Source organism: Peromyscus leucopus, chromosome 7, assembly GCF_004664715.2.
Source record: "Peromyscus leucopus breed LL Stock chromosome 7, UCI_PerLeu_2.1, whole genome shotgun sequence".
Taxonomy (NCBI): Eukaryota; Metazoa; Chordata; class Mammalia; order Rodentia; family Cricetidae; genus Peromyscus; species Peromyscus leucopus.
In genome coordinates this window covers 79,837,463-79,864,580 of record NC_051069.1, presented here as the reverse complement: position 1 = coordinate 79,864,580, position 27,118 = coordinate 79,837,463, and the positions used below count along the sequence as shown (strand labels likewise).

Here is a 27,118-nt window from a genome sequence, read left to right as displayed (position 1 = left end):
TTATGATCTCCACTGCATATGCTCCCATTTGGACAACTGCTGAGGAGCACATAATCTGGGCACCAGGGCCACTTTTTGATGACGCTCGCAGCTATGTAGAGGTAAGGTGCATTTACATTACACCAAGGACCACAGCGTCTTCACTGCACATTTACAGGATTCAACAAGTTCCTTGTTAACCACTGTTAGTGCACTAAATGTTATAAACTTTCATGCCACTCATGACTGTGCTCACATCTGGAGACCTTTTCGGAACTCTTTCCCCATCATCTGTCACAGGAAACTGCAACTCTTTACTCTGGGAAGGTACCCATAGAATAAAAGAGGGAAGAAAAGGGGGCTTTGTCCCTCATATTTCTGACCAACTAGAGATCTAAAATAGCACTGTATTATGAAGTTATTCTGGGTAGCAGCTAGCCACCACCTGAAGCATAGCTATTTTTACCACACACCAGTTCTTAAACAGTCTGATAATCTCTTCCCAAAGGGATTCTTAGCATTCATTCACCGATACACAGTCCACACTGGAGAGAAGTTTCTCAGAGTGAGCACTTCTCTACACACATACAAGGGTATTATTAGCATGGGGGTGGGAGGAGGCCAGTTCCCAACTGGGAATTATATCACACAAATTACTGATCCCTTTATGACAGCAGACAACCTGTCAAAGCAGAATAAACCCAAACCAAAGGTCACACAATGTTCAGTAATTACATATGCAGAATTTAAAATCTATGCATATGCATTTTCACACATATTTCTATGTAACAAAAGGCCTGGATCAACACGTGTTGCTAAAGTTTCAAGATTTTTCATCTTCAATATTCTTCTGGATGGCATCTGGCCCTTGATCGAAGGTTTGTAGCAGTGATAAAAAGCAATCAGAAGCAGTTTTATTTAAAAGTGCTCAAGGGGGCTGGAGAGATGGCTCAGCCGTTAAAGGCTAGGCTCACAACCAAAAAAATAAAAGTGCTCAAGGAGCAAATAATAAAACATAGGTACAGAGAACTGAGGGGGTGAGCCTGGGGATCGAAAAGAATTGAGTAACATTGCTTTTATTTTTTCTTAGCTTTTTTAGAACCAAAAAAAAAAAAGAAAGAAAACAAAAACAACCCCCCAAACCCAAATCCAAACCCCAAAACAAACAAACAAACAAAACCTCTTGAAGACACACACCATATGTTGTAGTCTTTTCATAGCTGCAGTCAAAACAAAACAAATGATTAAAAGAGCCCTTTCTTTGTGTACTTTCAATAAAATGCACAGTACAGCAAGAAGGTATTGAGATGTGGCATCTTGGGAGAAATGAAAACTGGGACATGGAATGAGGCCTCTAGCAGCTGAGCTTCTGGGTGAGGCCTATCCGTGACCAGCAGGGTGTGCTCAAACTGAGCAGATAGCTTTCAGTCTCTTGTCCCCAGAGTCCAACCTTCTGTCCAGTTTTATCCTGCCATCCACCTTCCTTCACAAATCACTGGCTCAATTGTAACCGCATGGCACAGCTTCATCAAGCAACTTCTTTACTTCTGGAAGTGTACGGCGTGTTGAGGGCTGTGTGGAAAAGCTCATAGATTCCATGTCCACATAGCTTTGAACCACTGAAAATCTATTTCATTGGGCATGTTTCTGAACAATGTTCACCAGCTCTCTTTAGGAACATCATCAGTTTTCATTGCACTGATAGCTTGTATAAGGTATTTAGATATAGCCTGAACTAGTTTCTGTGTTCCTTCATCCACATCTCCAACAAAAGGTTCCCATTCAGGTCACTGTGATAAACATTTTTATATAGCGATGTCCAGATGTCCACATTAACAATATTGATTTCTTGCAAAAAATATCTGTCTGGAATCCCATGGCAAATGACTTTGTGCACTGAGGTACAACAAGATTTTGGGAAATATTATATAATTCAGGGGAGAAGGATAACAATTTATGGCAAGGCGTGCTAACTAAATAGCACAATTGATGTCTTCAGCAGTTATTTATGCCTGGTACCATTAACTGGATGTGGTGGTTTGAGTAGGAAGGGCCCCGATAGACTCACATATTTGAATGCTTGAGCACTAGGGAGTAGCAGTACTTGATAGGGATTAGGAGGTGTGGCCTTGATAGAATAGGTTTGGCTTTTTTGGAGAAAGTGTGTCACTGGTAGGCTTTGGGATTTCAAATGCCCAAGCCAAGTCTAGTTGCTCTCTCTTTCTGCTTCCTTCTGATCCAGATGTAGAGCTCTAAACTACCTCTCCAGCACCATGTCTGCCTGCATGCTACTATGCTTCCCACCATGACAATAATGGATTATAAACCTCTGAAACTGTAAGCCAGTCCCAATTAAATGTTGTTGTTTTTTGTTGTTTTTGTTTGTGTTAGTAATAGTTGCTATGGTTGCCAGGCAATAGTGGTGCATGCTTTTAATCCCAGCACTTGAGAGGCAGAGTTAGGCAGATCTCTGAGCTTGAGGCCAGCCTGGTCTACAAAGAGAGTTTCAGAACAGCTAGAACTATTACACAGAGAAACTCTGTCTTGAAAAAAAAAAAAGTTGCTGTGGTCATGGTGTCTCTTCACAACAACAGAACATTGACTAAGACACTGGGCCAAGAACTCATGGCTGGGTAGGTCATAGGCCCTAGTGGAGAGCCTACTGCTAAGATTCTGTTAAATGGGAGCAGCATTAAACTGCCTAATAAGTACTTATCTTTATAACCATAGATTAATGCAGCACTCAATCCTCATTATGTCATCTTTTTTGCAGTAGATGGTGATGAACACAGAGACCCACACTGGTCAACATGCTGAGATTTACAGACCAGAGAATATTCATTTCCAAATGGGATGTCTATATCACTTCTTCCCTCCTTCAAGGCTGAGAGGTCATAATAGAAGCCAGGGCAGAAAGACTGTAAGAGCTAGAGCTAACGACGAATGAACATAGTGAAACAGTGTTTTCTGGACATGACAGGGCTGTTGCACAGTGGTTGTAATTATGTGTGAAAAGCTTGTGTAAGCTCAAGCCAGCTAAAATGCCAGAATGAAGAAGAAGGGTCTCAGGAAGCTCCATCTTTCCTGAGGTGCTATTGGCCGTTGGTGGCCATTGGGTGAAGGAGTTAGTTTTCTTTAGGAATGTGGCTCCTGAGAAGCTATCCATGATCTAGTTGATGTCCTTACACTCATGTGCATGTAGACACTATCAAGCGGATTAAGTGGGTTTAAAAATAAAGCACATGAATTTCGAAGTGAAAATTGGAGATGCTGGTAATTGGGAAGGAATTGGAGGGACAAGATTGAATGATAGATTTGGTGAAAACATACTATATGCAATATATTAAAATTTCAAACAATAAAAAGGTGAATAGCATTTATTTATTTATTTATATTATTTGAAACAAAGTTGCACTCTGTCACTCTGGAATGTAGGTGGAAATTTCCATCCCACCAGCAGCTCCCAAATAACCACATTGAGGCTTATATTAATTAAAAATGATTGGTCAATAGCTCAGGCTTGTTACTAGTTATCTCTTACATTTAAATTAACCTGTATTTCTTATCTACACTCTGTCATGTATCTTGGTACCTTTTCTCAGTACAGCATGCTCATTTTGCTTCTCCCTGCATCTGCTGGCGATGCCTCTGACTCCATCCTTCTTCATCCCAGTATCCTTAGTTTGGTTGTCCTGCCTATACTTCCTTCCTGGCTCTCAGCCACTCAGTTCTTTATTAACCAATGAGAGTAATATATATTCACAGTGTACAGAAGGATTACTACACAGCACTGGAACTCTATGTAGGTTGTCCTGGAACTGATAGAAATGTGTCTGCCTATGTCTCTCAAGTGCTAGGATTAAATTTGTGCACCACTATGCCCAGATAGGAAATATTATTGTTTGAAATAATTTTATATCTACTTACGAAATGATTTGAGTTGTTTTACATTTCTCAAGTCTGAAAGAAATGTGATTCTATGATTTATGAATTAGATAATAACATTTAGTCACGGGAGAGACTTGGCTGATAATTTTTTGTTGTTGTTGGATGTTTGGTTTTGGAATCAGGGTAATCCTGGCTTCATAAAAAAGTTTGGAAACATTCTTCCCTTTTCTTTTTTATTGGATGATTTGAGGAATATTGATGTTAGTTCTTTGAAGATCTGGAAGAATCTATGCTGAATTCATCTGGACCTGGACTTATTTTTAGTTGAGAGATTTTAAAAATTACTACCTTTATCACATTGGTTGTTATGGATTGGTTTAAATTATTTATTTCATCTTGATTTTACTCTGGTAGGCCATACACATCAAGTAATTGATCCATTTCTTTTAGGTTTTTCACTTTAGGGGAGCATAGATTTTTTAAAGTGTATCTGTATGATTTTCTGAATTTACTCAGTATCTGTTATAATGTTTCTTTTCATCTATGGTCTTATTGATTTGAAACTTGAAACTCCTTCTTTTGATTAATTTCTGAGTAAATTTAGTTAATCTTTTCAAAGAACCAATTCTTGCTTTCATTGATTCTTTGTATTGTATTTTTCTTTCTAGTTTATTAATTTCAGCATTGACTTTTATTGTCTCTTCCATGTACTAGTTTTGTGTGTTGTTGTTTTTGATGAAGGTGCTTAACGTTATAAAGTCCTCTCTTGCTACTGCCTTCATCACGTCCCTTATATAAATATGTTGTGTCTTCATTTTAATTCAGTTCTCAGAATTTTTAAATTCCTTTCTCACTTTTTCCCTTGACACATATTTTATTCAGTAATGTGTTGTTTAGCTTTCATGATTTGGTACACTTTCTGCCATTTCTGTTGCAGTTTATATATTGTTTTATTCTTTTGTCATCAGAAAACGTGCAGATATTCTATTTTCCTAAATTTGTTGAGGCTTGTTTTATGTCCTGATATATGGTCGATTTGGGAGAAAGTTCCATGGGCTGCTGAAAAGAAAATATATTTTTTAGTGCTTGGGTGGGGTATTCTGTAGGTTATCTATTAGATCCATTTGATTTATGATATTATTTAGCTCCCAGGTTTCTATTTGGTTTTAGTCTGGATGATGTTTCTATTGATGAAACTGGAGTATTACAGTCACCCTCTATCACTGTGTCAGGGTCAATCTTAGGTAAATCTTAGGTTTAGATTCTTGGAGGGAATCAAGACAATTAATATTTAGAATTATTACTGGATAATGTTTATTTATTAATTCCATTTATTTTGTTGTGGTGGGGGTAGTGGTGGTATTGTTTGTTTTATGAAACTGGCTGTCCCTATAGTTGGAGCATAAATGTTTAGAATTGTAAAAATTCTCTTGGGGGATTTTTCCTTTAGTGAGTATAAAATGTCTCTCCCTTCACTGCCTGTCTTTTGATTATTTTGGTTTGAAATCTATTTTGTAAGGTATTTAAAATACCTATACTTGCTTAGTTCTTTGTTCCCTTTGCTTAGAATACCTTTTTTTCTTTCTTCTTTCTTTTCTTTTTCTTTTTGTTTTTGTTTTTCAAGACAGGGTTTCTCTTTATATCCCTGGCTGTCCTGGAACTCACTCTGTAGACCAGGCTCTGAACTCAGATATCCTCCTGCCTCTGCCTCCTGAGTGCTCAAATTAAATGTATATACCACTACCACCTGTTAGAATATCTTTTCTTATCCTTTTACACTTAGGTGGTCTATATCATTTATGGTGACTTGTTTCTTGGAGGCAGAGAAAGATGGATTCTATACAATTTCATCAATTGTACCTTTTTCTTGGATGGAATCAAGACAACTAATAATTAGAATTATTATTGAATAATGTTTATTTATTAATTCCATTTATTTTGTTGTTGTGGTGGTGGCATTGTTTAATTTGACCTTTTTTGACTAACAGTTCTAGGATTATTTATTTATTTATTTTATTATTTTTTCAGTTTACATATTATCCCCATTTCGCCCTCCTTTCCCTTCTTCCTCCCCCTCCACCTCTCCCCCATTCCATACCCCCATCCACTCTCAGAGGGAGTAAGGCCTCCCTTGGGTAGTCAACAAAGTCTGGCATACCAAATTGAGGCAGGCTCTAGCCCCTTTCCCCTGCATCAAGGCTGAGCAAAGTATCTCACCCTAGGGAATGGGCTAGCTTTTTGTTCTGAGATTATTTATTTCTTGTTCCCTCTTGGATTTAATCTTTCCTTCAGCTTGAAGCATTCTTTCAAGTGTGCTCTGTAGAGATGGTTTAGAGGACCATTAAATTCCTTAAATCTGTTTTCATCATGAAACTTTTCCCCATTTTCCTTTGATTATGACTGATAGTTTTCCTGGGTACAGTAGTCTGAGCCAGCATCTGTGGTCTTTCAGAACTTGTAGAACATCAATCCAGGCTCTCCTGGCTTTTAAGTCTCCAATACAAAGTTGGGTCTTTTTCTAATAGGCCTGCCTTTCTATTTGACTCGGCCTTTTTCTCTTGCAGCTTCAGTACCCTTCCTTTGTTCTCTACATTAGCGTTTTGACTGTTATGTGACGTGGGGATTGAATTTTCTGGGCTCGTATGTATCCCTCTTGTACTTTCATAGGCATGTCTTCCTTTAGATTTGGAAATTTTTTTCTGTGATTTTATTGAAAATATTTTCATTGCCTTTCACTTGGATTTCTTCTTCTTCCACAGATATTATTCTTATGTCTGATCTTTTCGTTGTGTCCCAGGTTTCCTAGATGCTTTGTTCCTTTTTTTTTTTTTTGCTTTAACATTTTCTTTGATTCATTTCTTCTACCTTGTCTTTGGGACCTGTTATTTTCTCTTCCACTTCACCCAACCTGTTGGTGAGCCATTCCTTTGAGTTCTTTGTTTAATTTCCTGGGTTTTTCACGTTGAGTTTTATTTGTTTGGTTTTTCTTTAGTTTTTTAAAATTAAATTCTGTTTTCATATTTTTAATTGTTTTCATTTTTCATTCAACTGCATTTTCATGGTCTTCATTCATGCATTTATTCATATCTCCCTTTACCTCTTTGAATATATTCATAATTGCTATTTTTAAGTTCTTGTCTTGTGTATCAGCTAATTTTCTTATCTCATGGAGTATTGTGATAGGATGCTAGTTTCTTCTTTTATTTTTTTATTAAGAATTTTTTTATTCATTTTACATACCAATCACAGATCCCCTCTCATCCCTCCTCCAGTTACCACCCCAGCTTTACCACCCCATCCCCCTCTCCATCCCCTCCTCTAAAAAGGTAAGGCCTCTCATGGCAGTCAGAAAAGCCTGGTATATTCAGCTGAGGCAGGTCCAAGCCCTTCCCCCTGCATCAAGGCTGTGCAAGGTGTCCCACCATAGGATCCAAAAAGCCAGTTCCTGTATCAGGAGTAGATCCTATTTCAACTGCCAGGGGCCCCTTAAACAGGCCAAGCTACACAATTGTCTCACTTAAGCTGGGGGCCTACTCCAGTCTCATGAAGGCTCTACACCTGTTGGTCTAAAGTTCATGAATTCCCACTAACTTGGTTCAGTTGTATCTGTAAGTTTCCCCATCATGATCTTGATGCCCCTTGCTTATAGAATCCCTCTTTCCTCTCTTCTACTGGACTTCTGGAGCTTGCCCTGGCGCTTGGCTCTGAATCTCTGCATTTGCTTCTACCAGTTACTGGATGAAGGCTCTATGATGACAGCTAGGGTATTCACCAATCTGATTACCTGGATAGAGCAGCTCAGGCACCCTCTCCACTATTGTTAGTAGTCTAAGCTGGGATCATCTTTGTGGATTCCTGGGAACTTTCCTAGCACCCAATTTCCTCTTATCCTCATGATGTCTCCCTCTATCAAGATATTTCTTTCATTGCTCTCCTACTCTGTACCTGTTTCAGCTCAACCTTCCCTTTCCCATATATTCTTATTCCCTACCCTCTATTGATCTTCTCTGACCACAAGTTTACTCAGGAGATCTTATCTATTTCCTCTTCCCAGGGAAATCCATGCATCCTTCTTAGGGTCCTCCTTGTTACTTAGCTTCTCTGGGGCTATAGTAATAAAAGCAGCTTGGTATTGGCATGTAAACTAACATGTGGACCAAATGGAATCAAATTGAAGACCCTGACATTAATTCACACACCCATGAACACCTGATTTTTGACAAAGAAGCCAAAGCTATACAATGGAAAGAAGAAAGCATCTTCAACAAATAGTGCTGGCATAACTGGATGTCAACATGTAGAAGATTGCAAATAGATCCACATCTCTTGTCATACACAAAACTTAAATCCAAGTGGATCAAAGACCTCAACATAAATCCAGTTACACTGAACCTGGTAGAAGAGAAAGTAGGAAGTAGCCTTGAACACATTGGCATAGGAGACCACTTCTTAAATATAAGACCAGTAGCACAGACACTGAGAGCAACAATTAATAAATGGGACCTCTTGAAACTGAAAAGCTTCTGTAAGGCAAGTAAATAAGTAAATAAGATAAAACAAAAGTCTACAGAATGGGAAAAGATCTTTACCAACTCCACATCTGACAGAGGGCTAATCTCCAAAATATATAAAGAACTCAAGAAACTAGACATCAAAATATCAAACAATCCAATTAAAAATGGATTACAGAGCTAAATAGAGAATTCTCAACAGAAGAACCTCAAATAGCCAAAAGACATTGCTCAACATCCTCAGTCATCAGGGAAATGCAAATCAAAATGACTCTGAGATACCATTTTATACCTGTCAGAATGCCTAAGATCAAAAACACTGATGATAGCTTATGTTGGAGAGGATGTAGAGCAAGGGGAACATTCCTTCATTGTTGGTGGAAATGTAAACTTGTACAGCCACTTTGGAAATCAGTATGGCAATTTCTCAGAAAATTGGGAATCAATCTATGTCAAGATCCAGCTATATCACTCTTGGGCATATACTCAGATGTAGCTGGAGTTTTCTCCAGTCCTGCCTGGCCCACGGTCAGGACAAATCTCTCTCACTTGCCAGTCCCGCAGCCACTCAGACCCAACCAAGTAAACACACAGAGACTTACATTACTTATAAACTGTATGGCTGTGGCAGGCTTCTTGCTATCTAGTTCTTATATCTTAAATTAACCCATTTCTATTAATCTATAAGTTGCCACATGGCTCATGGTTTACCGGTATCTTAACATGTTGCTTCTCATCACTGCAGCTGGCAGCATCTCTGTCTCAACCTTCCACTTCCCAGAATTCTCCTCTCCCCTCTCCTTGTCCCACCTATACTTCCTGCCTGGCTACTGGCCAATCAGTGTCTTATTAACCAATCAGAGCAACACATTTAACATACAGAACATCCCACAGCACTCAAGGAATACTCAATCATACCACAAAGACACTTGCTCAGCTATGTTCATAGCAGCATTATTCATAATAGCCAGAACCTGGAAACAACCTAGATGCCCCTCAACCAAAGAATGGATAAAGAAAATGTGGTACATTTACACACCGGAGTACTACTCAACAGTAAAAAGCAATGACATCATGAAATTTGCAGGCAAATAGATGGAACTAGAAGATACCATCCTGAATGAGGTAACCCAGACTCTGAAAGACAAACATGGTATGTACTCACTCATAAGTGGATACTAGATATAAAGCAAATGATAACTAGACTACAACCCACAGCTCCTGGGATGCTAGTTTCTAGAGGAGATATATGGTCAGGTTTTTTTTTTTTTCATGTTTTGTTGCTATTGTTGTTTATTTGTTTGTTCTTTGTTTCATGATGTGATGAAGTATCTAAATTTAGGACATTTTTGTGCTTCTTGGTGTGAATATCTGGTCTTACATTTGTTGAGTAGAATTTTTGCTGTGAACTCAACTTGTCAAACCAGCTGATGGATGCTTGGCTTTCAGCCACAGGACTTCTCTGGGCTTCTGGCTTTAGACTCCAAGTGGTCCCATGTGGGGATAGTGGGTGGAGTCCTGATAGCAGACAAGGGTGTGTACTGTCTCTGAGTGTTTCTAAACAGGGTTCCAGAATAGGACCCTGTGGTGGTATTGTGTTCCCCAAAATATTGTGTACTCTAATAAATTTATCTGGGGTCAGAGAACAGACAGCCACTAGATACAAAGGCTAGAAAATGGTGGCACTCACACCTTTAATCCTAGCATTCCAGAGAGAGAAATCCCTCAGGATCTCTGTGAGTTCAAGGCCACATTGGAAATAGCCAAGCATGGTGACACACGCCTTTAATCCCAGAAAGCCAGCCTTTAATCCCAGGGAGTGGTGGTAGAAAGCAGAAATATATATAAGGCGTGAGGACCAGAAAATAGAAGCTTTTGGCTGGTTAAGCATGTGGCTGGTTAAGCTTCAGGCTTTCCAGCAGCAGTTCAGCTGAGAGCCATTGGGATGAGGACACAGAAGCTTCCAGTCGGAGGAAACAAGACCAGCTGAGGATCCGGCGAGGTGAGATAGCTGTGGCTTGTTCTGTCTCTCTGATCTACCAGCATTGACCCCAATAACTGGCCTCGGGTTTGATTTTATTAATAAGAACTTTTAAGATTCCTGCTACAGGACCCATGTGGTCTTCTGGTCCATCAGTAGGAGGGGTGGTTATGAGTTGGGTAAGATGGTGGTGTGGTTCTGAGAGTTTCTTCCTAGAGTCCTGGTTTTGATTCCATATAGTCCTAGGTCAACTTATTGGGTGGGCTGTCTATAGGCAGGTAAGTGGATGGGGATAAGACTGTCTCTGGTGGTTTTTAACCTAAGTTTTTATTTTTATTTTTTTAGTTTTTGGTCAGACTCCATCTGTTCTTAGAGCCCAGCACTGGTTGTGGTTGCTGACAGTATGAAAAGCTGTTAAACTGGATTTGGACATTTCTACCTTATGTTCTGGTTCAGACTCCAGATTTGAACCCCAAGTGATTTCAGATTGACATAGTGGATGGGGCTTTACTTTGTTTTTAAATTATATATATGCACATACACATAGAAATCCAACCTCCTAAGTCTGTATAGTGTTGCTTGTATGTATATGATTTCAAGGCTGACCACAGATCTCTCTCTCTCTCTCTCTCTCTCTCTCTATATATATATATATATATATATATATATATATATATATATATGTGTGTGTGTGTGTGTGTGTGTGTGTGTGTGTGTGTGTGTGAATGCACACTTGGGTGCAGGTACCCACAGAGGCCACAACAAGGTGTCACATCACTGAAGCTGGAGTTATAGGCTTACAAAGTCTACCCTAGGTGAGTGCTGGGAACCAACCCAGCTCAGGTCTTCTGGAAGAGCAATATATATTAGTTAACCACTGAGATGTTTTTCTAGCTCACCAATATGCAATCTTTCAAATGAGATATTTCTTCTTATACTTATTAGTGATAGTGTTCATAGAGACAATAATATTGATAATGTATATCTATCTATCTAATGATAATTCTGTATCACATTATATAATCTTCTTAATGTAGCCACAGTGCAGAAAATTTTCTCATATAATATAGATGAAATTCTAAACAGTCTTAGTAAATAAGAAACAGAGCCAAATACAGAGGTAAATAGCCAAAGAGATCAGAGAGTCACAACTACCTTATCTTACCACCTTGCTGCCATTGCTTCCCCAGAGACAGCTTCTTCCTGCCTGACTTGTGGTTTTTATTGCCTTTCTGTTCCACCTTCTCATTGGCTCTAAACCCAACCACATGTCTTCCTCATCACTGCCTGTCTATACAGACCTCCAGGTCTCTATGGTTGGTACTGGGATCAAAGGCTCATCTCACTACACTTGGCTGTGTCCTTGACCACACAGAGAGTGCCTGCCTTGTGATCAGATTAAGGGCGTGGTCTACCACCATCTGACTGCTGTTCCTGGCTGGATAAATGGCTCAGTAGTTAAGAACATTGGCTGCTCTTCCAAAGGACCTGGATTTGCTTCCCAACACCCATATGGTGGTTTACAACTGTCTGTTAACTCCAGTTCCAGGGAATTCAAAACCCTCTTCTGGCCTCTGTGAACACAAGGCACACAAGTGGTACATAACACCACCCTCCCCCCACACAGACAAAACACCCAAAAGCATAACATAAAAATGAAAAAAATAAAAATGATACTGTGTTGCCAGAGTCTTCCTGCCTTGCCCACAGTCAGGACAAATCCTTGTCACCCGCCAATCCCACAGCCGCTCAGACCCAACCAAGCAAACACAGAAACTTATATTGCATACAAACTGTATGGCCGTGGCAGGCTTCTTGCTAACTTTTCTTATATCTTAAAGTAACCCATTTCTAGAAATCTATACCTTGCCACGTGGCTCGTGGCTTACCAACATCTTCACATGCTTCTTGTGCTGGCGGCATCTGGCAGTCAGTCCTTCTGCCTTCCTGTCCTTTTATTTCTCCTCTCTGTTAGTCCCGCCTATCCTTCCTGCCTAGCCACAGCTGATCAGGTTTTATTTATTGATCAATCAGAACAACTTAACATACAGACCATCCCCCAGCACAGCCAAGTGCAGACCATCTCAGACACCTGCACTCAGGCCCATGGTCCTAATCATCCTCTATTCGGACCTGCTGGGTAACGCCACAAAGAACCCAAGAAGGGCTCCCACAGGACATACAGAACATCCCACAGCACTTCCCCTTTTCTTTTTTTCTTTCTTTTTTTTTTTTTTTAAAAAGGAAGGTTTTAACTTTTACACATCTTTAAAGCCAGCTTGGTATATTTGGGAATTTGGGCGTAGCTTCTCTTACTACTTCCTGCTGGAGGGGGGCGCAGCATCTCATGGGGACACAAAGAAAATTTCAGGTTCATGGAGTAGTCCGTGAGACTGTATCATCTGAGCCAGTTGCCTTGAAACGATTCTGGATGTTGGATCATCTGGGCCATGGTGTCATCGGAGACCTTTCAGGGGGTCTTGGCTGGTCAAACCTGATGTATCTTAATCTGGAACAAATCCATAGCCTCTGACTTTCTGTGAAAACAAAATTAGAGTCTCCTTTCCAAAGCAACACATCCTTAGACATAAATTTCAAAATTGAAATACCTTTGAAATATACACATTGATTTAACTGAGCAGTCTTTACAATCACATGTCTTTCTGCAGTTAAAAATCCCAAAGACAGCCGGGCAGTGGTGGCGCATGCCTTTTATCCCAGCACTCGGGAGGCAGAGCCAGGTGGATCTCTGTGAGTTCAAGGCCAGCCTGAGCTACCAAGTGAGTCCCAGGAAAGGCACAAAGCTACACAGAGAAACCCTGTCTCGAAAAACCAAAAAAAAAAAAAAAAAAAAAATCCCAAAGACAATATAATCCAGACTCTCTGTGTGATATCCATCTTTACATGGCTTATTTTTTATATTACTTTTACTTTCTCTTTAAAGACTTTATTTTTTTAAAACTTTCTATTTCTTTATATAACTGTCTATGTTCCTTTTCCTCTCTTTTCCAAGCCTATGTACATTTTTACACACATTGTAAAGCATTTAAAGTCTTGTTCCATCTGAATCTGTCTTATTGTGAATTTATTGCTTTAAACTGCAGCATTTGTAAGCTGAAACGGTGCTATGGCTGCTGACTCCGCCCACCTCAGCTTCCCAACATGGCGGTGGTCCGTTTACCACCAGCTCTGGGAGCCATCGTGGGTCTGTGCTTTTATCCAAGCACCGTGTAGCCCAGAAACCCTTTTTGCCTTGTACTAGCAAAGGCCAAATCCACCATGCAACTTAATGTGCCATTTGCAGAGGCCTCATTCCCGCCATACAGCAGGCTAGGAACACACCAGTAGTTCAAACCGGCAAGCTGCCGCCCATTTGAGAGAGATAATTAGGAAGCTGTTTTTAGCTCCGTTTCAGAATCTTTTTTTCAGGTTTTAGGTGGAAACTCTTGCCAACACGTTGGGCGCCATTTGTTGCCAGAGTTTTCCGGCCTTGCCCACAGTCAGGACAAATCTTTGTCACCCGCCAATCCCACAGCCGCTCAGACCCAACCAAGCAAACACAGAAACTTATATTGCATACAAACTGTATGGCCGTGGCAGGCTTCTTGCTAACTTTTCTTATATCTTAAAGTAACCCATTTCTAGAAATCTGTACCTTGCCACGTGGCTCGTGGCTTACCAACATCTTCACATGCTTCTTGTGCTGGCGGCATCTGGCAGTCAGTCCTTCTGCCTTCCTGTCCTTTTATTTCTCCTCTCTGTTAGTCCCGCCTATCCTTCCTGCCTAGCCACAGCTGATCAGGTTTTATTTATTGATCAATCAGAACAACTTAACATACAGACCATCCCCCAGCACAGCCAAGTGCAGACCATCTCAGACACCTGCACTCAGGCCCATGGTCCTAATCATCCTCTATTCGGACCTGCTGGGTAACGCCACAAAGAACCCAAAAAGGGCTCCCACAGGACATACAGAACATCCCACAGCAATACTGTAAATAAATTGAAGACCTTGAAGTAACTATAAAAGAAACAGAAGCTTGCACTTACTTCAGAGAGGCATTCAGAAATTGGGAATTTGATTTCATTTAATATATTTTTAAAGTAGAACAGTTTCTGTCATTTGTTTAGTCAAACATATATTTACTTTTGAAAAGTTGTAAGAAAACAAGAGTGGGTATAGCCCATATTTTGTCTCTGAGGATTATGGTCTGGTCAAAGGTAGATAATTTTATGGCATGAAGACAGTCTTACAGGGATGAAAATACTTGACTAAGGAGAACATAACATAATAAATGAAGAAAAATATTCAGAGAGAAATAGATGACATTAGTCATGTCTGGAAACTGACCTGGAGTGAAGAAGGATGGGAGGGTGGTAAGGCAGGAGTTCTCGGGAGGCATCAAGCTAAGGGAGTTGTTCATTTTCCTAGAAAGAGCTCCATGGATGGACAAGAAGAGCACAGTGGCAAACTACGTTGACCGGGACTACAGTGGTGTTAGCGGAAGGGCTATACCTCTATTTCTTTTAACCTTAGGATGCTGGCTTGAACTCAGTCTTCGTTTCCACATCTGTAAGGTGAGAATGGAATAAGAAACTGTAAAATATAAAGTCCTAAAGCAGACACAAAGGGAAGAATAGACAAGACACTATTTCCTTCCTTAAAAACCATGACCGCTTTTCAGCATGCTTTTCTATCCTACCAACACTCTGGAATGCTGAACAGGGTGTCCAGTTCTAGGTGGGATGTCTCCAGCACACCCAATCCCAGCAGAGATGGCTGAGGGAGACTGCCGTGAGCTCTCTGCCCAACGTTGCCTATCTTCTCTGTATTTGTAGCTTGAGGCTTTATCCTTTTATCTTCATAATGATGGTTTTATGTTTAATTTAACTGTAAATCACATTAACAGAGTTGTGACTGGTATGTCAGAAGGCTTAAAAACCAAGCTAATGTCACTCTAAGAGCTAAAGAGTTCATAAGGTCTGACATGTTTGTCAAGATGATCCAGTCAAGTATGGAGACATTGGGAAGATAGTACGGGAGGTTATTTAAATTTCCTCAGGATCTGAAGGGTGGAAATTGATTTAGCACAGAACCTTTCCTCTGTATTAGTTAAGATTAGGATTTATGGCTGTTTAAAATGACATTAGCCAAGGCAAAAATGTCTCTACAAAGCAATTAATTAAATATTGTGCTTATGTTATTTTCTAATGAATTTGTTTACATGAGAATATGTCATAATTTAGGAAGCATCAGTGAAATGCTGTATTTCCCACACATTACACAAATGTATAATAGCAATGACAGACAGGCACTAACTTTTCTGTACTGGAAATATTATCTTTAGAAGTCAATGAGTTCTTTTTTTTTAAAATACTAACAAAGGTTTCATTTTCCCAAAGTGCTATTATTACAAAATTAACATGTACTTAAGCAAGAAAAATATAAAATTCAAAAAATTGATGCTACTGTTGATATTTTAATATGTACAGTTTTTTTTAAATGATTTTCTAAAAGATAATATCGGTCATGATATGATAACTGCTGAAACAATCACCAAGAAGAATATTGGTTAAAAAGCAGATTCCTATTTGTCATTCTGCAGAGGGCTTCTAGTGGCTGGTGGGTATGCATTGCTGCTCTGCCCCATGTGTCACTTGGCATCACTCATCAGGGCATGCACATCCAACCTCCAGCCAAAGAAAATGAGGAGGTAGGAAGCTGTGTTATATTTCAGTCTACAGCGATATTGGGAAATGCGATTTTAGCTATGTGTACTGCCTGTAGGAGAGAGGTGTTTGGTGTGCATCTAGCATTCTTTGCCATAGTAAACATGTTTGCAAGCACCACACATTTTGCTTTGTAATACAATTTTTCCCCTCAGAGTCTCGCTGATATGCGTGTTTGTAGAAGAATTAATTATTCTTACGAAATGGTAATAAATTTAGTCTGGTTTTAGATTTATGGGTTATAGGTATGCACAAAGAGTCATTGATATGTTACATAGAGATCTGAGTGTTATCATATAGATATTGGAACTTCTAAATTTAAGAGTAGTTGTTCAATTTAGAAATCAAAGAATTGAAGGAAAAGGTCAGATGTCAAATTACTTCATGCTTCCATCTATACTAATTTCATTGTGAGGCACTTGATAATTTGTTAGCTTTGGAAGTTACAGGGTGAAGTATCACCATTGATAAAGTTTCTTCTGACAATTCAAAGGGGGAGAGGAATTCATGCCCTTGTTCAAATTTCTAAGTATTACAACACTACTGGAGTGTAATGTATATAGAAACTTAAGAGTGCCATTTGTGACAATGTTTCCAATGTTACCATTTTGGACAATGCTATTTGCAAATATGCTTAAGGTGCACATACCGTAGAAACTAAGAATGACTTAAGTGGAACAATGTAATTATGGGGCTGTGTGAGAAGTATTCATTGTTTATATCTAATTTTAATGATGCTGTAAGTGATTATAGCACCAGATTCAAATAGAGTTGAGTTTGGGTGGTTTAGATCCAGGGAGGTTCGAAGGTTGTGAAGGAGTAGATGATCTGAGAGTGGGGAAGCAATTTGTCATCAGAGATGCATGTCGACAAGCCTTCTCCAGAAAGGAGAATCTTCGTAAGGGGCTACCGGCCACTGGGTTGTAAAAGGCTCCGCTACAGGAGTGGCAAGAAGTTGCAAAGGCTTGATGGCATAAGAATGATGATAAAACGAGGTATGCTTGCCCAAGCCAATAAAAGAGAAGCAGGAACAGCTGCCGAGTTTGGATCTGATGAGCGTACCAAATCCAGTTGCCGAAGAGCCCTGAATGAACAGCTACAGAAAACATGTATATGTATCTCTGGAGATAAGACACTAATGTTTATGAAGAATTAATGTGTTTAGAATGTTATGAGTGATCATCCTGAACAATGGAGATTAAAAGCTAGGGAGAATTGTTTTCACGGTTAGTTTTGATCATAGAAATGTCCTGTAAATGTACTTAAAGACATGTTTGGATCTCTGCACTTGCTCAAGTCAGTGTGTTGACTTGGGTGCACTTAAAACACTCCCTAGTCTATTTATGTATAGGCTAAAGGAAATCTGTTTAAGTCATCTTTCAAATAGTCCCAAACAATGAGAATATTGTCATAATTTTAAGATATTTCTCATAATGATAATGTACAGAACTTAGCTAACTTTCCCTTCATTGTGAACAATGAGCTTTTAAGACAGTGCTGTTTGTTATAAGAATACATTTTTACCTTAGGGCCATTAGAGTTGCAGAAATGGATTTAAAACAAAGTAATATTAATTCTCTCAAATGTCTTTTTATCAAATTATGTAGCATTTTCTCTCTCTCTTTCCCCTGTTTTGCACAGCATAATGTAGTCTGACAAAAAGTAAGTGTTATTTTAATTGTTAGACTGTTTATTCCAGAGAGCACTTACGGTAATTAACATATTTTCTCTAGTCTTCTCATTTTGTTAATGATATCTTATTGAAGGCAGTACAGTAATTACTGCCCACTGAGGTACATACACTGAGACAAATTAATGGCCAATGACCAATAATGATTACATTTGTAATTATCTATTGTGAAGTATAAGCAGAAAAAAATGAAATTACAAACAATGTTCTTTGAAGCTCAAATTAAATTGTTTTGTTAAACTGATAACAATCATATTAATGACTCAATTGAGAAATGATATTCTTTGACTTTGTCATTTCTATCAGTTTTGTATAAATTATCAGAAATTTTTGCCTTTTCAGTGTTTTACATTTTCACCCTGGGGAACAAAAGTAAGTGTGTTAAGAGTAAAATATGTTTTATATTTGCATTTATGTATTTTATGTACTTAAGATTCTTTTACCTCAATATCAACAACCTAATTTTTCTATGACTGTTGGAGGTTAATTTCCCTTTTTGGTTTTTAGGAATTTTTCCTCCCTGATCTACTCCAGAGAAGGTCAAGGACACCTTAGGCAATGACTGTGATCATTAGTTCTCTATTTCGCCTCCTAGGTGTATCAAAATAGTGAGTAACTAGTGTGCTCTCTCCAGTAAAACAGGAGAGGGATGTAGCATGAATATTAAATGGTCTTATTAATAAGATCAAACCTGGTGCCAGGTATTGGGGTGAATGCTGGAAGAACAGAGAGACAGAACAAGCCACAGCTTCCTCACCTCACCAGTTCTCAGCTGATCCTGTTTGCTCAGACTGGAAGCCTCTGAGTCCTCATCCAAATAGACCTCAGCTGAACTGCTGCTCAAAAGCCTAAAAGCTTAACAAGGCTCTAGTTCCTGGTCTTCACGCCTTATATACCTTTTTGCTCCCTGCCATCACTTCCTGGGATTAAAGGCGTGTGTCACTATGCCTGGCTGTTTCCAGTGTGGCCTTGAACTCACCGAGATCCAGATGGATTTCTGTCTCTGGAATGCTAGGATTAAAGGTGTGAGTGCCACCATTTTCTGGCATCTATGTCTGTCTAGTGGCTGTTCTGTTCTCTGACCCCAGATAAGTTTATTAGGGTGAACAATATTTTGGGGAACACAATATCACCACAGAGGGGAGGTGGTGAGTAGGCTGAGATTCTCAGGCTATCCATGTGATACAGTTTGAGTGTATTGCCAAATGGCTTGAAGCCTCTCTCACTTTACACTATTTATGCATACATATTTTACATATGGAAAATAATTATTATAAACTTTATCTTGGAACTAGTATGATGGATTGTTGGCATTTACTGAACTAGAATGCAGGAGTTCTGGGGCATAAATCTGTGTGGCTACTTGACTGGCTTTATCGTCATTGAAACTTGGCTTTCTGAACTGAGGAATCAAAGAAGCATGTGCAGGCAAGAGGTTACTCACAGCCTTTGAGCTCTACTTATGTTCAAATGGGGGACACAGAAGATCTTATCAGTAGCTAAACTCTTATGAACAAGTGTCCTACTGAGATTTTCAGATGATTTTATTTGTAGCACAATTCATAGTCAAATTTCTTATATATAATTATAATATCTTATTAAATACCTAGGATATGGAATAGAATAATGTATTATTTTCCTTTGCATAGAAAAGGTGACAATAGCACTCAAATCTGCATAAGTAGTTTCAATATATGTAATATATTTAATATATTTCAAAATGTTGCTTTGGTAACAGTAATTATCACGTTACTGCATAATGGCATTTAACTTCTTAAAAGAATTTGAGGTTCTAGAAATTAGAATCAGTGTTTATATATTTTTGTAACTTGACTCATAAATCTTCAATAAAACTTTTTTGAAAAAAGATAAGTGAATGTTAAAATATATGTTTTTTTGTCATTTCACATTTTGCTGTTGTTTTGTAGTGTTTTGAGTATAACATATCTTGCGTCCAACAAATTTCATAGTACAAGGAAGCAATTAAAGCTTGATTCTATGAGTTAAGTTTATTATCTGGATATGAATATCACAATGGAATTGTTGTCTCTCTGTCATGAGTTGAATAGCATATTCAAATTACTCTTCACATATAGAAATTGAGTGTAATAAGGATGAGATTGCTAGATTATTAATATCTAAATCTCAGGCCTAGAGGTTTTAGTTTATCAACCAAAGCTTAATGAAACATGGGAAAAGTTGCTATGTCCACCTTGAATTCCTTTATGATTTCTGACTGATTTTAAGCTGTCCTCTTAGTTCATATGAACTGGTCTTCCAGGCCCATGAACTTGATTCATATTTTGACAGTTTTTTTTTAGTTTGTTTCTGATTTGGAGGGTTTCCAAAATGTCCAGACCACTCATATCATGTCTGAATAAGCACTGCCCAATGATTTATCCCAAGTTTCCATGGTACCTCTAATTAATATTTTCAGTTTCTACAGATCATCTTGATCGCACAAAGCTTTCTCATAGAGTTTACCAGATAAGTTACCAGAAACTTTATAGAGAAATATTTCAGAATAGATCTTGATGGCAAATACATTGTCTGGGTAAAAGAAGTGGTGGGACATAGACGTTTTCTCCTTTCTGCTATGAATCTCAAATGAACTGGCCTTCTAGTCCCTCCACTCTGATCTGACTTGGGAGGGTTGGCAAACTGAAGCTGATGTGCATGCACTTCACAGCTAAGTCAGCCTTACTAACTGTTATCAGTACATTTTATTGATGTCCAACCTTGGTACAACACCCTTAGCTATAATTTTTAAAAGCCCAAAAATCTAAGAAAATTATTATCTAGAGTTATGATGGAAAAATATTGTTGTGTCTAGCACTGAAACCATAGAAATGTTGATTATCATTGTTTGGTTTATTTTCTCAAAACCACTTAAAGAAAGTTACTTGGGAGATAAATAAGCAAATATACTTAAGTTTTAAGATCACAACTTTGGCAAATGGAGGTTGTGGAGAGGTCTGTAAGAGCTTCAGTTGCCTGCTAAGCTTCCTTGTGAACTTCTGTAAGCAGATCTTTCATTCAGAAGTTCTTTTTTTTTTGTTTGTTTGTTTTTCGAGACAGGGTTTCTCTGTGTAGCTTTGCGCCTTTCCTGGAGCTCACTTGGTAGTCCAGGCTGACCTCGAACTCACAGAGATCTGCCTGCCTCTGCCTCCCGAGTGCTGGGATTAAAGGCGTGCGCCAGCACCGCCCGGCAACATTCGGAAGTTCTTTATCTTCTACTTAAGTGCTGTATTTTCCCATTTGGGGCATCACTAAAGTCCTTCCAGGAAGCATTTGCTGTCTACAGATGTTAGTATTAATGCTCACTCTATGTCTATATAATCCCAGATTATCAGAATTATAGACATATAATCAAAGTAAAAATGTTAAATGTGTTATCTCTGTGTAAGAAAAAAATCTAAAGGAATAGATTCTTTTTCCTACTTTTTTTTTATTTTTATTTTTTTACATATAAACTTTTGATCAAGCCATTTCCCTCAGTGAAAGGAATTATGTCCACAGTAATGCCACTTTTATTATTGAGAGTTTTGGAAACATTTCAATATCTTTGTTCAAGGACTGGCTGGATCATGTTTACATAGAGTTTTCAAGGCATCTGTACTTAGCTACAGCTGAAATGGGCCTATAGTGCAGACAGGGAGAATCCACCTAGAATTTGTTGAATTAAGTTCTTGCACCTGGACATAATTGTTGGGCTGCTGTGCTGGGGTTTTCTTAAGCTACTGGTAAAACAAATTAGCTCAATTTAAACTGGCATCCAGTAGAGAAGCAACAACTCACTTCATATAATGTTTTTCAAATAATTATTTTTATATTACCAGTTTTACCTCATGAATATTTTCCTGGGGGCCAAGTAAGAAAAAAAAAAAAACTGTGGCTAAACAAGAGATGTGATAAAATTCTGCTGAAGTTGTAGGCTTTGATATTATTGTAGTTTAATTAAGATATGAGTAAGTATATGGGAATAATTTCAGTTAAGGTGGATTTTTTCCTTACTAAACATGACACAGATTCATGTGTTTAGTTGTGAGGTACATTTTAAGAAACAATCTCATATCTTTATGCTGATATCTTAACTATTGCTGTATTTTTTGTAATGCCATGACTATTTTTTGCAGGTAGATAACCATGGAGGAATCATGATACAGAGGATATAATGTTTACTTGTGTTTGTCAGTATCTCACTTGGTTATGCTTTTTCAAGTTATTTATACTTGGCAATAAAATTCACAAGCTTCTGGAAATCCAACAAATTAATAACTTTAGTAAGTGAGAAGAGCAGAGTTGAGGTTTATAGGTTAGGGAACCCAAGCATTTTTCTGTGCATTCATGCTTAGCCACCTAATTCAAATTTCACGGACACCAAATAGGTGTCAGGCAGGATTCCTAGCCCGGAGGACACAGCAGGAAAGCATGGGAAGTTTTTTGGTTTCTTAAGTTTTCATTTTAACTAGGCAGGAACACTGCATCAGCAGAAAAGGAAACAAAGGAAGAATGTTATTTCAGTGTTAAGGTCTAGGAAGAACATAATACAGGTTAGTTTAGATGCAGTTAGGCTTATTAGGAAGGATTCTTGAAGCAAGTGCTCATGACCATTTATGTGTCAATATATATTTTTGGTACCAATGTCCATGGAGCTTTTTCTTGTTCTTTTGTATGCTGAATGCCACGCCACTACTTAGCATAAAACACAAACATACAAACAAACAGAAATGCTACAGTTGGTTAAAGATGGAAAGTATCAGAATTTACAAGTTCACACATAGGTGGATGTCAATCATTAACCAAATATTCAGAATGGAAAATATGAACATTGTAAAATAATTATGAATATTTGGACATAAATTCTTACAAAACCTTTCATAATTGTATTTCTTCAAAATAATATGTACATGTTTATTTTTACTGTATATTTCATATTGCTTTGATATTAGTAGTATACAAATGTTTTTTCTTCTGATTTTGCTTCCTAACCAATCTTTTTCTTTATATTTCCAATCTTACACCATGTCTAGAAGTAAATCAAAGTGTTCTGCCTGGTGTGTAACAGAAGTGTTTCTCCTGCTCTTTAGTTTAAACATTCAGAAGCAATAACATTGTAAAATTTCACTTGTATGCTGATGTGCTGAGAGCAAATATGTATTGAAAGTCTCAGAAGTGATTCTGAATTCCAGGACTCCAGCTAGTTGACCTGTGCTTACTGTTGGCAGCAAAGTTTACAGCTGAGTGTGGTTAGAAGGCTGCTGTTGCTGGAAGTAGTTATCATTTGTCAGCCTTTTCTAATGTTGGCAGGTCATCGTCGCATGCATTGCTTTATCAAATGCTGGCAATTAGCGTATGAGCTTAGAATGAATACTTGACACCTAGAGATAGTAACCATGTCTGCTTTAGAATGAACTATACTATAATGGTATAGTGCATTCTACTTGTGAAGTCTCTGGCATATAATAAAAACAACACATGTACTCCAAAGACAACAAAAATGATCAGCATGAAAATGTGTTCAACATCAGTAATCAATAGGGAAATGGAGATCTAAGTCAGCATGAGATATCCCCTCACGTCTGTTAGGATAACTATTAACAACAAACAAACAGAAAGAAAGAATCAGTCTGGATCAGGAAAAAGGAAATCTTATTTACTATTGGTGGGAACAGTGGCTAATGAAGTTATGGGAAATATATAGAAACTACTAAAGAAATTAAAAATAGAAGTGCCAAAAGTCAACAATGAGTGTTCTGGGTATATAGCTAAAGGAAATGAAATGATGTCAGGCAGGCAGCTGCACCCCATGCTCAGGGAAACTGAAACTCTGATTTCCAACAGCCAAAATAATGTGCTAACAAGCTAGGTTTTCATCCCTGACTGGAGAGAGAAAATGTGGGGACACATACACACAGACAGACACACACACATGCACGCATACGTACACACACATGCACGCATACGTGCACACACACAGTGGGATGTTATTGAGCTTTAAAAATGAGATCATCTTTCTGCTTTCCACTGAGAAACAAATATTCTTGCTTATATTTAGAATCTAAAAAGCAACCAGATCTAAAAATACAGACTAAAATAGTGATTACCAGGGATTAGGAGGTAGGAAATGGGTAGATGTACGTTAAACTATATAACATGAAGGGTAAGCAAGTTGAAAGATTGCATGTGCACTGTCAGAAATACCATCAGTAATATTTCATTGTATTCAGGATATTTTCTAAATGAGCAGGTATGAAGGATATATTCATTTATTATACCACAATAACCATGTTGTTGTATTTGCATTTATAATATTTCCTGTACTTTGAATATATACAATAAAACTTATTTGCAGAATTATAATATGGCTGCTTCATATACGTCATATATGTAATATGTGTTCATTACAGTGACATACTATTTTGAATGTTTGTGAGGAGAAGGAGTGATGAGGAAGGGATCTGCATTTTGCTATGTTTGGGATGGGGTATGTTTATGTACATATTTGTCACCTGGGTAGGTATTTGTCTAGTTATGTGTCACTGTTAATTTTGAATTGATGTACTCAAGATGAATGCATGTCTTTATCTCTAGAAATGTCCTTCAGGGTTTTAGGTCCACAAAGTGTTGACCTCTGTTTCCAAAGCACAGCTCACTGTGCAGTACAATGAAAGTATTTGCTAGAGGCTTTCTAGAAACACTGGGTATGTAACAGAACAGTTCCATAGGTAAGGAAATCTATAGCATGAAAGCCCCCAGTGTTTTCACTCCCATCAGTTGTAGAAATAACATACGTAAAATGCAAAACAACAAAAATGCCCATTATTGCTTTTCTATTTTGTAATAACATAATTCTTTATTGATTCTTTGGGAATTTCACATCATACACCCCAATCCCATGCATGTACTAGTCCATCCATAGTCTCCCCTCACCATTGCAGCATCCCCCACAAAAGAACCCTCTTCAAAAATCAATTAAGAACAAAACAAAACACACAAAAAAGCCCACCTTGCTCCTTCATCATTCCAATACCTCTTCATTAATCCCAGTGACATTAGGTGCTGTGGTGTGTCATGCAGTACACCCTCTTGTCCAATCAGCCCCACCCACAGAATGGTCATTGCAATGAGTAATTGGTCTGGTTCAAGGCCTCTGGCACACCATCACTACTGGACCCTCACCAAAACTCCTCTTGGACATCCTGCTGTTGCCCCATGGAGATCCTGCAGTCATCGTTCAGCAGGACCAGTCTCTTCACACAATCCAGCAGGTCACAGATGTGGTAGATGTTAGGGTGGGCCAATCCAAGGCCCATGATCTGGGTCTGGGTGGTATCTGAGTTCGTCAGTCCTGGCCACTGAGATTGCCCCCCTCAGGTGAGGTGTGGAGCTAGCTCTCCTAGGCCCATGCCATTGGAGCCAGGTCTCCCATACCAGTGGTGAGGGGTGGGGCCATCTGAGTGCAGGGTGCCATCTCTCCCATGGGGCCTGGGCCAGCTCTCCCAATGCAGTGTCCAACAAGGGGCAGGGCCTGCCATCCCAGGGATAGGGAGGAGCTGGGCTGGCTCAGCATGGCTCTGAGAGTTCATGCATGTTTCCTATAACCCCCTGTGGCCACATGGACCATGGACATCATCATAGACTCCAGTTGCAGCAAGTACATGGACCCAGACATGGCCCTCAGCAGCAGTTCAGCCCCATATGTCACCATGGTCCCAGTGGCAGCACAGGTCACCCAGACCAGTATGGACCTAGTGGCAGCAAGGCTCTCAGACATCACCATGGTCTCAGGTGGCTGTCCAGACTGTGGGCATCCATACAGCTTTTAGGGGCAATGGGAGCCATGGCATCAACCCAGACCCAGGCTGCTGTTGGGCCATACACATAGACAAGGCCCTAGGCAGCCGCCCAGGCCCAGACACACCATTACCCTGTGTCTGGCACTGCAGGGAACTCAGATTGCCATGGTCTTGATGGTGGCACGGCACAAACATGGCCACAGACTGTGGCCTAGACTCTGGGACTATGTATAGCCTTTGGTATCACCATGGGCCACAGACATCAACACAGACTCCGGCTGTGTTGGGACCATGGACCCAGACATGGTCTTCATCAGCAACCCAGGGCTGGATGTCACTATGGCCCCAGGTGATAGCAGAGGCCACCGGGATCAGCACAGCCCCTGTGGACACCAACACAGCCAGAGGTGGTGGCTCAGACCACTGGCATTGGCATGGCCTTTGATGGTATCAGGAGCCACAGACATCACCACAGACCCCGGCCAAGGTAGGGCCACAGACTCGACATGGCCTTCAGCCGTGGACCTGGCCCAGATGACACCATGACCCCAGGTGACAGTGTAGGCCACTCAGGTTGGCATCACCCTGGCTGGAGGATGGTCCTTAGGCCTCAACAAAAATTCAGGTGGGGGTTCTGACCCCAGGCATCTACATGACCCCAGATGGTAACAGGTACTGTGGACATCAATGTGGTTCCTGGCTGTGGTAGGGCAATGGACCCAGGCATGGCCCCTGGTAGCAGTTAGGGCTGGTCACTGTGACAGTTCAGGCCTCTCAGATTGTTAAGGCCCCAGTCACAGAATGCTTTAGTCAGCACCATGGCCACAGTTGGTGACCCAGAAACCAGGCACCATTGTAGCCCTTGGTGGTGACTCCAATCACAGACATCATCACAGACCCCTGCTGCTATAAGGACCACAGACCCATGGTCCTCTGATGCAGCCTGGGATGGATAGAACTGTGGCCTTGAGTGGCAGGGCAGGCCACCTAGCTCAGCATCACCTGGGCTTCAGGGTGGCCACCAGGCCATAACATGTAGGGGCTCAGATCCTGGGCGTTCACATGACCTCTGGTGGTGACAGGCTCCATGGACATCAACACAGGCCCTGGCTGCAGTAGAGCCACAGACCCATACATGGCCCTTGGCTGCAGGTCAAGTCTGAACAACTCCATGGCCATGGGCAACAGCCTAAGCCAATCAGATCAGCATATAACCTGCTGTGGTGGTGCTTAGGTACCTACTTGGCCAAGTGCGGCAGCCGAACCTCAGGACTCTTCATGACCCTCGGTGGTAACAGGAGTCAAAAACCTCTACATAACCACTGCTGCAGTAGGCCCAGGGATCCAGACATGGCTCTTGGCAGCAGCCCAAGTCCCCAGGTGGCAAGCAGGCTTCCCACATCAATCTGTTTTTCACAGTCTTCACCTTTACAGATCCATCTCTCTCTATAGGACACGAACCTCTCTTTTGCTCTCTTTCCTTTCCATACCCCACTGTATATTTGCTCACATAATGGTGCCAGACTTCCCAACTCTATAA

At 39.7% G+C, this 27,118-nt stretch overlaps 1 pseudogene; it reads right to left on the bottom strand.

Annotated features, from left to right (window-relative positions):
• On the bottom strand, positions 1-26,757 carry LOC114690992 (annotated as a pseudogene).
• Positions 26,758-27,118: the final 361 nt, after the last annotated feature.